Source organism: Eurosta solidaginis, chromosome 4 (assembly GCF_040869045.1).
Source record: "Eurosta solidaginis isolate ZX-2024a chromosome 4, ASM4086904v1, whole genome shotgun sequence".
NCBI classification, from domain to species: Eukaryota; Metazoa; Arthropoda; class Insecta; order Diptera; family Tephritidae; genus Eurosta; species Eurosta solidaginis.
In genome coordinates, this window is record NC_090322.1 from 112,982,527 (window position 1) to 112,998,894 (window position 16,368).

The window sequence follows — 16,368 nt, forward strand, 5'->3', positions numbered from 1 at the left end:
TTGTGCATCACCGTGGCGGTAGCCACGGTTATACCACACACCCGGACTTGGCATGGCGTAGCCCAGGGTTATTTTTTATAAGCGCGGCCGAAGGCCGCCAACGCAGAAACGTGTTCTGCGCAAAAATACTATGGATCCGACCCCCGGTTTCGGAGGTACCCGCGGGTCTTTTTCGGTTTTTCGTTGATATCTTTTGAACGCGTTAAAATTTTTATTTTCCGCCTTCGGATTATTAATACTGATGTCAAGACGCGTCGTTTGACACATCTCTCGATATTTCTGGTAGCGTATTAGCAGTCGACCCCTCAACTAGACTATTACCGTTATTTTTAATTTCCGTCACATGTCCCAACTAAAAGCACAAGATATTTTTCGTTGTAAACAAATATATTTTTTTTTGCGTTTCAAAGTTTTCCGGAATAATTAATGAACTGTAGGCTACCCTACAAGACGGAGGTAACCAGTTCACCCACACATTCAAAGCTTTTTTCGCTCTCCACTAACACATCGACGTTTCATGCTGTCATCGAAATGACAGCGTCATCTTAATACGACAATTTATTAATTATTCCGGGAAACATTTTAAAACGATGAAAAACTATAATTGTGGTAATTAAACTAAAAAAGTGCTTGTGCTACGGGGTTTTAGGTGTGACGTGTGTTAGCTGTTTAGGCACTTCTAAATTAACCTGGCGCATTAACTAGACGCAGCCAAGTCCTCTTGCCACCAATTGGAATTGGAAGATTCGATATCCAAAACCAAAAAAGGCAACGTTTTCAAGACAGTGCACAACCTAAACAAAGGTGGTATCAAAAGACGTGTGTCGAGATCCGTTTTTAGAATCTGAAAGTTGTATAGAATCGACGGGATGGCCTAGAAGGTTTCAGGTGGTCATACTAAATCACTCCCTCTACAACCAAAGCAGCATTAATTACTCTCTGCTTTTCATTCATACGTACATATGTGTATTTTTGGTAATAGTCTAGTTTAGGGGTCGACTGCTAATACGCTACCAAAAATATCGAGAGAGGTGTCAAACGACGCGTATTAATCTCGAGAACAATAATCCGATGGCGGAAAAGAAAAATTTTATCTGTCCGGAGATATTTGCATTTGAAGTTGGCGATTTCCATGTGGTTGTTGTTGTGTTTGTACCCCCAAAAAAAATTGTGCATCACCGTGGCGGTAGCCACGGTTATACCACACACCCGGATTTGGCATGGCGTAGCCCAGGGTTATTTTTTATAATCGCGGCCGAAGGCCGCCAACGCAGAAAGGTGTTCTGCGCAAAAATACTATGGATCCGACCCCCGGTTTCGGAGGTACCCGCGGGTCTTTTTTCGGTTTTTCATTAATATCTTTTGAACGCGTTAACATTTTTAATATATTTTTAAATTTTTGAGCTGAAGGCCAATTTAAATAAAAACACAACTTTTTGTATTATAGTTGTATAATTTATTCTTGTCGATATTTCGGCTTTATTCTAAAGCCATCTTCGGGACTAGGGGTATCAAAAAAAAAAAAAAAAAAAAAAAAAAAAAAAAAAAAAAACAAACCATTAGAACGTATTCTACATAATGTTTACGTATATACATATAATAAGCGACTTACTCATATAAATATGTTCGATCGACTAAATTAGCAATGGCCAAAAATCTTTGTTGAAGGTACAAAAAGCGAAAGTATGAAAAATAAACAAATGTACAGAATACCGCAAATGTAAACAAATTTTCAAGAACAGTAAGTATAAACAAAAATTTTACAATAATAAAATACATGTAATAATAAGACATAACTTAGTATGTATATCAACCCCCTTTTGCTTAGTTGTTGTCTTGAAGTATGCTGGATGCTGAATATTCTTATTTAAGTGAGCGCGGTGTATGTTGCTGTTGTTTCAAAATCAAATTGCGATAAGCACTCGCACAGTGGGCAGTGTAAATTTTAAAATTAATTCGTTTTTCACTAGGAGTGTTCAATATATGTAGCATTTCTAAGGTATAGCGTTTTTGGTAATGTTTTTCCCTCTCCAATATATTTACGTTCTCAAAATCAGGGTGATGTCCTGTATCTTTGCAGTGGGCAGATAGGGCCGTCTTATTTCCTGAAAAACTGTTCCTTAATTTTATGTTTGACCTGTGACCGGAAATCCTTGTCATGAGCTTGAGTTTTGTTGTCCCCACATATACCTTCTCGCATACGCGGGACCCGTCGCCGTTGCATGGGATTCGATAAACTACGTCAGATTTCTCGAACTTGGGGATCTTATCCTTTATGTTATTAAAAACTTGCCTTAGTGTATTTTTGTACGTGAACGCTAGATTATAGCTATCCTTGTCGTATAGATTGGAGCTCCTTATCCTCTCCGATAATCCTGGAACATATTCCATTGTCAAATACTTTTTGTTAGCCGCGTCCGTTCTTTTTTCTTCATTATTTTTCGTGGTATGAAAATTGTGGATAAGTCTATTTGTTAACTCTTTGGGAAAGTCGTTCTGTTCCAGGGTTACTTTAATTATTTTAATATTTTTCTCGTGGAAAACCTCATCACTGATTGTGAGAACCCTTCTAATAAAATTTTTCGCCGTGTTTATTATTGTCCTTCTTTCATGCTTGGAGTTGTAGCTTATCAGCCTTCCAGAAGACGTTGGTTTCTGATACCAGTCAATAAGTAACTTATTATTCTTTCTGACTATTAACGTATCGAGGTAGGGGAGTTGACCATCCCTTTCTATTTCTACTGTAAATTGTATGTTCTTGTGGTACGTATTAAGCATGTGGAGCATATTTTGAATGTGTTCTTTTTTGACAACAGCAAAGATGTCGTCCACATATTTTGTTAGCAGCCTTGATTTTTCTTTGGACTCTAGCTCAAATTTTGTCAGTAGCTCTTCCATAACTATATCCGCTATAACTGGCAAGGCTGGTGACCCCATAGGCATTCCTGACCGTTGCTCATATATTTTGTCATTATATTTAAAATATCTGTTTTCTTTTATGCAAAATTTAACTACTGTTAAGAAAAACTCTTTGTTCATCAACGTATATTCTTTGATATCATTCCACCTCGAGGCTATGATTTCAATCGCCAAATCAACAGGAATACTGGGGAATAACGAAACCACGTCAAATGACACCAAACTCTCATCGTCATAAATATATGTGTCTTTGACCTTTTCTTTGAATTCTTTGGCATTTTCAACGTTGTATGTAGACGATTTCGTTATATTTTTGAGAACTCGGACAACATATCTGCATAAATTATAGGATGGGGCATCTATAGACGAACAAATCGGACGAAGGGGTATGCCTTCCTTGTGGATTTTTGGCAAACCGTAAATTCTGGGTGTGATAGCGATTTTACACGTCAAATGGTTCTTTTCTTTTTCATCAATGCATCCATCATTGAACAACTTAAGTACCAATTCGTTGTTCTTGTCCTGTAATTTGTTCGTCGGGTCTCGTTTTAGAACTCGATAAGCGGAAATGTTATTTAATATATCCTGCATTTTTCTTGAGTATTCCGTCCTGTCCATCACTACAGTGGTGTTACCTTTATCAGCACTGAGTACTAAAAGTTGTTTGTTATTTTTCAGAAATGACTTCGCGGAATGGAGTGTGTGGCATGTAAACTTATCTCGCAATGAGGTTGTAGTTTTGCTTAAATTATCACCTATCAGAGCCGTTAGATTATTTCTTTCAATTTCTTGCCTCTCTTTATCTTTTACTGTTTGTATCGCATTTTCTCCATCCGCTATAACTTGAAAAATCGGAAATTTTCCTTTCTCTAACGGCATTACATATTTTGGACCTAGAGATAGCAGCCATTGCTCCAATCTATACGACAAGGATAGCTATAATCTAGCGTTCACGTACAAAAATACACTAAGGCAAGTTTTTAATAACATAAAGGATAAGATCCCCAAGTTCGAGAAATCTGACGTAGTTTATCGAATCCCATGCAACGGCGACGGGTCCCGCGTATGCGAGAAGGTATATGTGGGGACAACAAAACTCAAGCTCGTGACAAGGATTTCCGGTCACAGGTCAAACATAAAATTAAGGAACAGTTTTTCAGGAAATAAGACGGCCCTATCTGCCCACTGCAAAGATACAGGACATCACCCTGATTTTGAGAACGTAAATATATTGGAGAAGGAAAAACATTACCAAAAACGCTATACCTTAGAAATGCTACATATATTGAACACTCCTAGTGAAAAACGAATTAATTTTAAAATGGACACTGCCCACTGTGCGAGTGCTTATCGCAATTTGATTTTGAAACAACAGCAACATACACCGCGCTCACTTAAATAAGAATATTCAGCATCCAGCATACTTCAAGACAACAACTAAGCAAAAGGGGGTTGATATACATACTAAGTTATGTCTTATTATTACATGTATTTTATTATTGTAAAATTTTTGTTTATACTTACTGTTCTTGAAAATTTGTTTACATTTGCGGTATTCTGTACATTTGTTTATTTTTCATACTTTCGCTTTTTGTACCTTCAACAAAGATAGTTTAACCTGTTACAGTATCCAGAACGAAGTTGAGCAAGAGTGACACGCGTTTCCCTGGGGAGTATGCGTTCCTCTTCTGCGAGTTCTGGATATTTTTCTTCAAGTACTGGATTCACCGGGCAATTCCCGACATAAAGGTCCGACGCCTGTCTATGGAGTTCACCAAGGACCTGCTTGTGTTTTTCCGCTTCATACGGCTGGGTTCTCAGGTGCCGTATTTCCTCAAAATGCTTACGGAGATGACTCCTTAGGCCCCTAGGCGGTGCTGGTTCGTCAATCAGATGTCTGTTGGGATGCCCAGGTTTCTGGGTATTCAACAGAAACTGTTTGGTCAGCATCTCATTTCTCTCCCTGATGGGGAGTATTCTCGCCTCATTATGCAGATGGTGTTCTGGGGACATAAGAAGACAGCCCGTGGCGATTCTGAGAGCAGTATTTTGGCAGGCCTGTAGTTTCTTCCAGTGGGTGGTTTTTAGGCTTGGCGACCATATGGGTGACGCGTAACACGTAATCGGCTGGGTAATTGCTTTGTATGTGGTCAAGAGCGTTTCTTTATCTTTTCCCCAGGTACTGCCAGCAAGGGATTTGAGGATTTTATTACGGCTCTGAATTCTTGGAACAATTGCGGTTGTGTGCGCACCAAAATGTAGATCCTGATCAAACGTCACACCCAAGATTTTGGGGTGTAGGACAGTCGGTAGCGTAGTGCCATCGACGTGGATGTTCAATATGGTCGACATTTGGGGCGTCCATGTTGTAAATAAGGTCGCGGAAGACTTAGTCGGTGACAATGCCAGGTTTCGCGAGGCGAAAAAACTGGAGAGATCAGGGAGATAGCCGTTTATTTTATTGCATAGCTCATCGATCTTTGGGCCTGGGCCTGTGGCCATTATTGTGCAGTCATCGGCGTAGGAAACGATTGTGACTCCTTCCGGTGGTGAAGGTAGCTTAGATATGTAGAAATTAAACAAAAGCGGGGATAGGACACCACCCTGTGGCACCCCTTGTTTAATTCTCCTTTGTTTTGATGTTTCGTTTCTGAATTGCACCGATGCCTGCCGACCACCCAGATAATTTGCGGTCCACCTTTTAAGACATGGGGGAAGGGTGGACCCTTCCAGGTCTTGCAGTAACGAGCCATGGTTGACCGTATCAAAAGCTTTTGATAGGTCTAACGCTACGAGTACTGTTCTATGGTGGGGATATTGATTCAAACAGCAATTTATCTGGGTGCTAGTGACATTTAGCGCGGAGGTAGTGCTATGGAGTTTTCTGAAGCCATGCTGATGAGGGGCCAACTGCAAATGTGCTTGGAAATAAGGGAGCAAAATGGCTTCAAGCGTCTTTGCCACTGGCGATAGGAGAGATATCGGACGATATGACTCACCTACGTTAGCTGGTTTCCCAGGCTTTAGTAGCGGGACCACCTTGGCCATTTTCCATTTCTCGGGTATGACAAAGGTGGAAAGAGACAGGTTGAAGACATGCGCTAAATATTTGAAACCCTCTTTCCCTAGGTTTTTAAGCATCGGCATTGCTATGCCGTCTGGGCCCACTGCTTTGGATGGTTTAGCGCGACCAATGGCGTCCTCAACCTCTCTAGCGGTGATGGTAATTGGTGACGCGCTGAGTTTGTGTTTATGTGCGTGTCTATTGGCTCTCCGTCTATCTTTGTCGACCGTAGGATGCATTATATATTGTCGGCAGAAAGCGCTCGCGCATTTATTCGCATCCGACAGCACCTTATCGCCAAAGGCGATGGAAACTTTGTCTTTGTGCTTAGTCGGATTCGATAGGGACTTTACGGTGGACCAAAGTTTACCTACACCGTTAGAGAGGTTACAACCTCTTAGGTGCTCTTCCCATTTCGCCCGCTTGTGTTCGTCCACAAGCAATCTGATGCGTTGGTTTATATCCCTTATTTGGGGGTCGCCTGGATCAAGCTGTCTTATAAGGTCGCGTTCCCTCGCTAAGCTCGCGGCCTCCGCCGGGAAGAGGGGCCGGATTTCGGGAATTCTCCCGGCGGGAATGAAATGTGCCGAGGCGGATTCAATGACCTTACGGAAGGCACGCTCCCCTTGGCGGGCATCAGTGGGGATAGGGAGGGCAGCAAAGCTGCTGTCTGTTGCAGATTTATATTCTTCCCACTTTCCTTTTTTGAAGTTTATGAAAGTGCGTTTTTCGGTGACGATGAAGTCGGCGGTACGCTCGAACGAAATAAGTATGGGCAGGTGGTCGGATGCCAATGTTACCATTACGAGTTCTGCGCTCACGATTGAGATATCTGGCGAGCTATGACAGCTTCCTACCATACGTGTGGGGGCGTCTCCGTTTATTGTGCAGAACGTCGTTTCGTCTATTTGATCCGCCAACATCTCACCCCTACTGTCCGCCCGCAAGTTTGAATGCCATAGGTCGTGATGGGCATTGAAATCGCCTAAGATAATGCGATTGTTGCCAGTGAGTAAGGCCTCGATATTAGGGCGGTATCCGCTGGGGCAACAGGTGACAGGAGGGATGTAGATGTGTATGATTTCTAGATTTGCATCGCCTGACCGGACAGATAGGCCTTGACGTTCTAAGACATTGTCACTGCGGTCGATGCCAGGATCAAATATATGATATTGCACAGAGTGGTGTATAATAAACGCGAGGCCGCCTCCATTTCCGCTCTCGCGGTCTTTCCTGTGGACATTATAACCAGAGCAGGTCTGCAATGCAGATCTTGCTGTGAGTTTAGTCTCTTGAATCGCAGCAATGCGGATGTTGTGCCGCTTCATGAAATCGACTATCTCCGTAATCTTCCCAGTTAGTCCATTACAGTTGAACTGCAGAATTCTGAAGTGCATGAGGGGTGACGCCGCCGCTCTAGGGGTGAGGGGTGACTACGCCTAGGTTGTGGAAGGCCAAGACGCAATTGCTGTTGTGGCCTTGGGACTGGGCGCCCTTGGGCAAGCATTGGGGTACCCGGATGATTTGGGTTTGCGACCTGGCAACATGGCGCGATGAAACCCGTCGGGGGGTTGCCGTCGCGGAGACCAGAACATCTAGGAAAGTGGCACCACCCAAGGCAGGAGCTGCATTGAGCGGATGTCGCAAACCTATATATTCTGTGCTGGCAGACGGTGCAAACGGAGGCAGGGACTAAGAGTCTGTTTCCCTGACCTGCACGATTGCTGCCAGAAAAGAGGGGGGAGAAGAAGACGGGGGCAGGGGCTGATGCTCAGCATTGCAACCAGCTCTACTACGAAGGTAGTAGTTATGAGTGGTATCAGCTGTTTGAGTTGTTGGCGCCGTGGGGCGCGAGCAGCAGCGGATACTGGTTGTGGCTTGCTGAGCAGCGAAGCTGCTGGAAGGTAGTGGGGATAAGCTTAGGCGTAGACTACGGGACGCCCTTGGGCGTGAGCAGCAAGGAGCCACAAAAGATTTATAAAAGTTACGTGGACGTCGGGTTTTGGGATCAAGCCCAGAACAACCTGTCCGATGCAACCATCCCTTGCACGAGACACACTGAACAGAGTATGACCGTCCTAAAAAGATTCTTTTCTGGCAAATGCAGCAAAACCATTTCTCATGACCGGGGTCAGGAGACGGACCCGGATTGGGTTCGATACCTTCCCGGAGTAAGAGAATATGTAGCAGTCCTGCTGCAAGGAGCTGCTGGGAGGATGACAATTTGTGGGAGGGACGAAACAAATTAAATGGGGTCACACTGAAATGACAGTCCTTGGTCGGGAAAAATCCCGAGTCGCTCCGGTACATAGAACCGACTGCCTTGGGAAGCGATGCCCTGCGTCGCCGATGCCATTACATTGCGTTAAGAGAGGACATCAACAACTTACCCACAACCAGTTAAAATTTTAGTAAATTTTGCTCTTTTCATTACTGATTCAAAACGTGGGAAGTTATATATGTAGCATTCCATGGAGAATGGTAAATTTTAGCAGACTTTCGCATTGCGGTCATTATTAATATTCAATCCCTAGAAGGTTCAATGTAGTCATATCAATAGGTCCGGAGATGGTCGGGTTAGTACCTCAATGGTGCTTGTTACCGGAACGTAGATAGATAATTTTTTGAGGATTTCACAGTGACTTGCACATCTCCTTCACAGCACCTCATCGTAGCCGACTTCTTTGATGAACCCTAGCAGAGTTCTTGGCTTGAGGGATTAAATGTGGGAATGCACTAGCCATGGTGAGCCCATAAACTTAGCCCTACGTTTTGAGATTGCTTCGTATTCTTGGAAGATATGGTCCGCCGTCTGCTGATCGATCACAAAATCGGCATGTGTTATTCGATAGTATGCCCACTTTCTGCATACGGCTGCTTGCCCTGTAAGAAAGCTCTTGGGATTCTTCGGTTATCTTTCGATAGGTCTATTATTGCCCTGTAGCGACTTGTGCTATAACTTTCTAACAGTAACTTAGATTGTCTCAAACCTGGCGTATTGCTCCAGTGTTCTTCTCCCCCCCTCCTAATAAATGCCGCTGTGAGCCAACTGACAGGAACGGCTCGGGATCAATGGGTCATACAGTTCCTGCCTCTCTTTCCGGGTTGTCCGCCTGCTCTTGTTGTAGCAGTGCTTCGCCCCATCCAATAGGTGCGACGGATCACAAATTGTCATTAATGTACTCTAACCAAGTCCAAGGAAACAGAAAGTTTCAACAGGGGTGGACCATAATGAGAGGAGTATTAGAGGCGTTGATTCCACAATACAGCTAAAGAGATGGCTGGTGTCATGTGGGGACACATTATAAGCAGGACATATGTTTTGTATGTTGGGGTTGATTCTGGATAGGTAAGAGTTTAACCTGTTACAGTATCCAGATCGAAGTTGGGCTAGAGTGACTCCCGTTTCCTTAGGGAGAGTGCGTTCCTACTCTGCTAGTTTTTTTCTTTGAGTACAGGATTCACCGGGCAATTCCTGGCATAGAGGTCCGACGCCTGTTTGTGGAGTTCACTCAGGACCTGCTTGTGTTTTTCAGCTTCATACGGCTGTGTTCTCAGGTGCCGTATTTTCTCATAATGTAATGAGGGCGTGAACAACAAGAAGCCACAAAAGATTTGTAAAAGTTACGAGGACGTCGGGTTTTGGGATCAAGCCCAGAGCAACCTGTCCGATGCAACCATCCCTTGCACGTGGCACATTGACAAGAGTATGACCGTCCTAAGAAGATTCTTTTCCGGCAAATGCAGCAAAACCATTTCTCATGACCGGGGTCAGGAGAAGGACGCGGATTGGGTTCGATACCTTCCCGGAGGAGGAGAGTATGGCGCAGACCCGCTGCATGGATCTGCTGTGAGGATGATAATTTGTGGGAGGGACGCAACAAACTAAACACTAGAGTCCGCCTGCTCATTACCCTGTACTCCCCTGTGGCCTGGGACCCAGTGCAACAGTACTACGTTGTGCACCCAAGGACCAGTGCTGACTTTATTTCGAACGCCACAATTGCCTTTAGTGGGGCCTGACTGTCTGACTGAGTATGGCAATGGTTTCATTGGAGTATCAGCGCTGAAGGTTTAGCTTAGCGCACCAACATATGGCGAATACTTCCGCTTGAAAGCTGCTCGTATGTGCTTTTAGAGGTACTGATATTTTGGCTCTGGGTCCGGAGACTCTGGCTTCAATCCCCTCTGGCGTCTTCGAACCAGGGCCGTAGAGAGAAAATCCGGTCCCAGGACTAAAAAAATTTACGGGCCCCCTATAAAAAATATACTAATACATTTGATCATTCACATCAGGGAGAGAAATGAGATGCTGACCAAACAGTTCCTGTTGAATACCCAGAAACCTGGGCATCCCAACAGACATCTGATTGATGAACCAGCACCGCCTAGGGGCTTAAGGAGTCATCTCCGTAAGCATTTTGAGGAAATACGGCACCTGAAACCCAGCCGTATGAAGTGAAAAAACACAAGCAGGTCCTTGGTGAACTCCATAAACAGGCGTCGGACCTGTATGCCGGGAATTGCCCGGTGAATCCAGTACTTAACGAAAATTATCCAAAACTTGCGGAAGAGGAACGCATACTCCCCAGGGAAACGCATGTCACTCTTGCTCAACTTCGTTCTGGATACTGTAACAGGTTAAACTCTTACCTATCCAGAATCAACCCCGACATACAAAATGTATGCCCCGCTTGCAATGTGTCCCCACATGACACCAACCATCTCTTCAATTGTAATGTGGAACCAACGCCTCTAACACCCCTTTCCTTATGGTCCACCCCTGTTGAAACGGCAAGTTTCCTTGGACTCCCGTTAGAGGATATTGATGACAATTTGTGATCGGTCGCGGCTATTAGGTGGGGCGAGCATTGCTACAACAACAACAACAACATCATTCATAAATCATTATTGATGGATTACATCAAAAAAAAATTTTGCCACATCAACTAAATGATTTTTGGCTAAGAGCTGACAATAAAATTAACACAGAATATTTACTATTTGTTTTATTTTATTGTAACGTAGAAATAAAATTCTCTTTTAACAGCCACATATTATTCAAATAATCTTTTCTAGTTATTTGGTAACATTTTCATACATTTCTGATAAATTTAATGATGATTATAAATTTTAATAATTCAATATAGAATGTCCGGATATCAAAGAGTGGCTTTACTTGCTTTTTTCGCTGCAAAATTTTTTATAATAATATCAAAATTTAACTGTCTTGCCAAAACGGATGCAACGCAAAGCGTGGCATGTCCTAAAACTCGCTCTTTAGATGAACACGATCTATGAAAGTCTTTCATTCTTGAAAGGACGCTGAAGGAACGTTCTGCACTAGATACAGTGACAGGTAAAGTGCAAAAGGTACGTAAACCAATAAAAAAGTTGGGGGAAAATTGTATACATATTTTGAAAATAGACGGCATTTAGCAATTCCAATGGTGACAGACCTTTATCAAAATTTGCTTCGTAAATGTGTTTCAAGTGAACTATTTCACATTCTAATCTTTGAGAAATATCCGACTGGTATTTTTCGACAAATTTTGCTGCGCTCGCCCGAACCGTAGTTTCATCCATGTCTTAAATTGCCACAAAAAGGAAAACTTTTCGTTCAAATTTCTCATAGCTGCAAATCGTTCAGTAATGCCAGTGATTACCGAATCAACGATCACCAAGAATGTATTGTTTTTGAAATCAGACTCTGAATCATCCGTAATCATCTCATTTAAATTATCTTCAGAACGCCTTTTGGGTTTTCTCTTTCGAATGTGCGGAAACTTTGGCGAGATGTTCAATTGAATAGCAACTGTTTTGCATTCGTTTAAAATTGTTTCCCATTGGTTCCTGATCAACTTCAAATCAGCTAATAAGGCATCTAGATGTCGGACCTCAACATCTGTGGTGGCGTCTCTCGCTTGGAGGACCACGCTTCTTTCATTAATGGTAGGGTTTTGAGCCAAATTGAGGACAGCAAGATACATTCGAACTTGTTGATGTACTTGAGAATGCCGGTAACATCGCCGTATGCTTGCGCGTTCAAATTTGGCTTTTGGCTGAAAGACTATGAAGAGAGCTAGGTACATTTTTTTTTGAGGTTGTCACATCGTTGTGGAGTGCTGCCGAAGAAAATAATTGCAGCCGTACAACATTCTGCAGCATCAACACCACATACATTGATAGCGTTTTCTTTTCTGAAATAAATTGTTGCCTAAGTAAATTGTAATACTCTACCCCATCGGGTTAGAGGGTCAGAATATACCCGCGGTAGGTATGCCTGTCGTATGCGTAAGAGGGGACTAAAATATCAGATTCCAGGGGCTGTGTAGCGCAACCCTGCAGGTTGCCAGCGCAATATATAGCTTCCCAAAACCTAATTGTCAACCCCACCTATCCGCGGCGAATCCTGTTTCACTAACAGACGAGGCGCTGGCGACCCCAAGCTCCTCATGGAACTTGGGATGGGGAGGGAGGGGATGGCATAAAGGTTTAATGTGGTCACATAAATCGTTCCCGAGATGGTCGGGCTAGCACCTTAATGGTGCTGTGGTACCGGAGCGTACCGGATCTGCATCCGGCAAAGGACCATCACATCGATAATACTCCTCAAAGCCTTCGGGGAGCAACCTTATCGCTACAACCACAACAACAACAATAGAGTTACTCCTGCCCCAGAAAATGGTCAACATTTATAGTACATACAAAGAACATTTCAACTCACCAAATTCACTCATATTAACAGAGTATATGTGGAACTTAAGAGCGAATTGAGAGTTTCACAAAGTTGCACTGCCACACCGCCATTTTATACAGTGTAAAAGTGTAACGCTTTTGCGTTGCGAGCAGGCAAGAATTTTCACAAAATAACGAAATACCTCGTAAAGGCGTTGCCTGTTTTTTAGAATAGAACAACAACGCTTGCGTAATACTTTATCCAGAAAAGAAAACGCTATCATAGTGCGGGTTGCACAAGGCGAGTAATCAGCATTCGAGTTTTTGTCGAGAATGTGACGTAGTGCTCCGTTGTAAGCTTCTTTCATATTGGCTCCGTTATCGTACCCTTGTGCACGACAATCTTCAATCATGTATGGCAAATTAGATCAGCGATTTTCTGAGCAGTTTTTTGGTTACAATTCACGAAAGCCAAAATCTGTTCTGGAATTGTAAATTTGTTGCTTTCGAATTGAAATGGAGTGAGCGCAAAATGAACGTAGTCAACGTGACTAGCATCAAGCATAGCATCAACGATAATAGCAAAATACTTAGCTTTCTTGCCTTGATCTAATATAGTTTCCCTCACATGCTTTGCACAAATTTCTATAAACTCGTTCTGAATGTCTGTGGAAAGATAGTGAACTTGTAAACGTTTGTGCTGCTATTGTGAAATCCTAACTTTCTCCAAATGATCTCTAAGTATCGGATCATAATGGCTTATGAGATCTTAGATACCCAAAAAATGTCCATCCTTTCGCTTTTTGAAAAAAAAAAAAAAATAGTGTCCAAAATTCTATATAAAATTCCTTTCCACTTTTGAGTTTCAGTGATTAGCTGTTCATTGATAAGTGTATCAATTGTAGCCTCCTTTCGAATTAGGTTTTGTAAAGATCGCCATTGAATATAACATTTAATGTGATCTTCAGTATTTTCGTGTGATGGAAGTTTAGCGTATAGCTTCTTCCATACCTGGAATTTCGAATATTCGCCAGGCAACAAATTTTAGGTCGATTTAAAGTATTGGTGCTTAACAGACGACATGGTAGGCAATAAAAAGCATTGCTACTGGCACTCCACACCAACCAGTGACGCTCCACTTTCTCTCCATTTGGCAAGATTCTGTTTAACAACGAAGTAGGAAATGCCTCGTCATGACAATCACGTGGAAAAATAACAGGGCACTTTTGATGACCTCGACGAATTATTTCGTTGACTTCTTCAGATCGCAAAAACTCATTATTCACAGTACCGATATCGAAGTCGTTTAAATAATCTAGACTTTGATACAGAGTTGGTGGTATTTTTGGAAGGCTTTTTGAAGATGAACCTTCATCAGTGTTACCACGAAAACTTTACGATTTCGGATTCATGTAAACATATATTTTTGTTTGATGTTTTTATTGTCTCCTCACTGTTCGAGGGACCAGGTAAAAAATCATTATCAATATTCGTTGCTTTTGAAATTCGGCTTAAAATTTCGACATGGAACAACTAAAAACTCCCCTGAATTAAAAAAAATGTCTTAGTACCTCTAAATCGCGCCCCCCCCCCCCCCCGAGAAATACCGGGCCCCCTGAGAAATATCGTGCCCTGCGCTTGCCAGGCTAAGGTTCCAGCTATTAGGAGTGATAAAACTGTTTGATATAGAAGCAGCAAGTGGCTTAAGTCATAGGAAGCTTCAAGTATTTGTCAAGAGGATGGAGTTTTTTTATAACATAGGTCCTGGTTCTTGAGAGGGTTTTCAGCTTGGTCGTTAAAACAAACTTCTGGTAACACTACGGACTCATTCAGTCTATGTGAGATCCTCATGAACCGGCCACTTCAATCTAACCTATATTTTGTGTTTTGGTTTTTACTTTAGAATCTACCGGTTAAGTATGCGATGTCAGCTAACTAAGCGCCTTCAAATGTAGATCCATAAGGAACATGAGGTCGCCAGAGCTTCGGCTGTTAAAGAAACAGGATTCGCCACGGGTAGGTGACGTTGAAAATTGGGTTGGAGAGGCTATATATTGCGCTGGCAACCCATTGAAAGGGTTGCGCTACAAAACCCCTTGAATCAATTTGGTATTTTAGTCGCCTCTTACGACAGGCATAGCTACCACGGGTATACTCTAAGCCCACTAACCCGCTGGAGCCATGAGAAGCGTGAGTGCACTTTGGGTGTCGCAAGGCAAGTTCCGTCGTGCCTGGTGTTGTTGGGTGAGCGGCCAGGCAAGGCAGCAGGCTACACATGCACCATTCAGGAGGATACCCTCGCTGAGCTCAGAAAATCTGGGAAAATTAGATGTACTGATCAGATCCAGCAAACGAGTATGTTCTGTACTGGCATATGATAAACTTGCAGACAACCAAACGTTTACTTTCCTGTCCAAAAGGGAATTGGTGCTCAGCACTGCTGCTAAAGAAGAATAGACGTAGTCATATCAATTCGTTCCCGGGTTACTCGGGGAAAGCAGTTTTAGCAGTACTTTGCCCGTTTCAATTTGCACATCCATTCAAAGAACTTCGCATAATGGATTAAACCGTCATCTGCATTTATTCGTTTTTGTTTTTGTAGCACGCCTAATTTACTATCTATTACCCCAACATCTATCAATTATCCCTTGTTATAATCTTCGGGTACCCCCGCTACCGGACGATGCCTTGGCATGGTGGAGGTTTACTTGAATTTACTTTACAGATTCTGATTCTGGTTATCTGAAATCCCCTTGAGTATCTTGTATTTATTAAGCACTTCCGGTTATATTAAAAACTTATTATCTATCCTTACTGATATTCGTTTCTTTTTCATTCTAGGTAATTCGATTTGACGATGTGGGTATAGCAATATTCCAGCTGTGGCTGTAAGAAGAACGTACATTTGCTCAAACTACAAGAAAACTGCGACAACTGTCCCTCGGCCTTTTTAGTATCACATATAAGACCCTACCACGCATATTATGGGAAAGGGTCAAGTTCAAAGGCTCAACATCACCTGCAAATCGACTTTGATAGCACGAAATGGGGCTGCATATATTCCGGTATTATATCTAAAACACTCATATCTATGCAAACTGATACTAACAACACCACCCGCGCAGGAAAAAGTGAGCTTCGAAACTCAAAATGGTTTCAGAAAGGGCACGACTACGGATGAGTTTATGTCTTTACATATGTAGTTTGTACATATAAATATGCACATATGTAAGGTTTACTAGAAAATTAAGGAAATTATTTGTAAAAACCATTGTATACATAATTTATTCATAATTAAATATTATTTAAACAAAAAGGACGCGTTTCATTCATATAAAAAGCGAATTGAAAGAAGGTAACCGGTACGGGTAACCGATAGGCCAGTTACCCGTGTTGTTGTTGTTGCATATCTTTTGGTTAGCGATAACGAAAACATACCTAATGAAGTAACTTAAAAATGTAAATCACATCGAGCGAGAAGGAATGTCAAAAACACAATAGGTAAGAGCGAGAAAGCGAGTCACACGTACACTATTTTGAGAGAGCGCATGCGTTACCTTTTTACGACAGCAATGTAAAAGTCATTAAGACGATAATTGGTGACCAAGTTATAGGTAACGATTAAGTAATCGATTAGGTAACGGGTACATGTCTTGCAAGTTAATATAGATGAATGTGTTTGCAACTCTTTGTTTCGAGAGAGCGCT

The 16,368-nt window shown here is 42.4% G+C and overlaps 1 long non-coding RNA gene across 1 annotated transcript; it reads left to right on the forward strand.

The window, feature by feature from the left end:
- Nucleotides 1-381: 381 nt before the first annotated feature.
- On the forward strand, nucleotides 382-15,977 carry LOC137248126 (uncharacterized). The gene is made up of 2 exons (XR_010952084.1): nucleotides 382-768; nucleotides 15,503-15,977. It is a non-coding gene; the product is annotated as an uncharacterized lncRNA (long non-coding RNA).
- The last annotated feature ends 391 nt before the right edge of the window (nucleotides 15,978-16,368 follow it).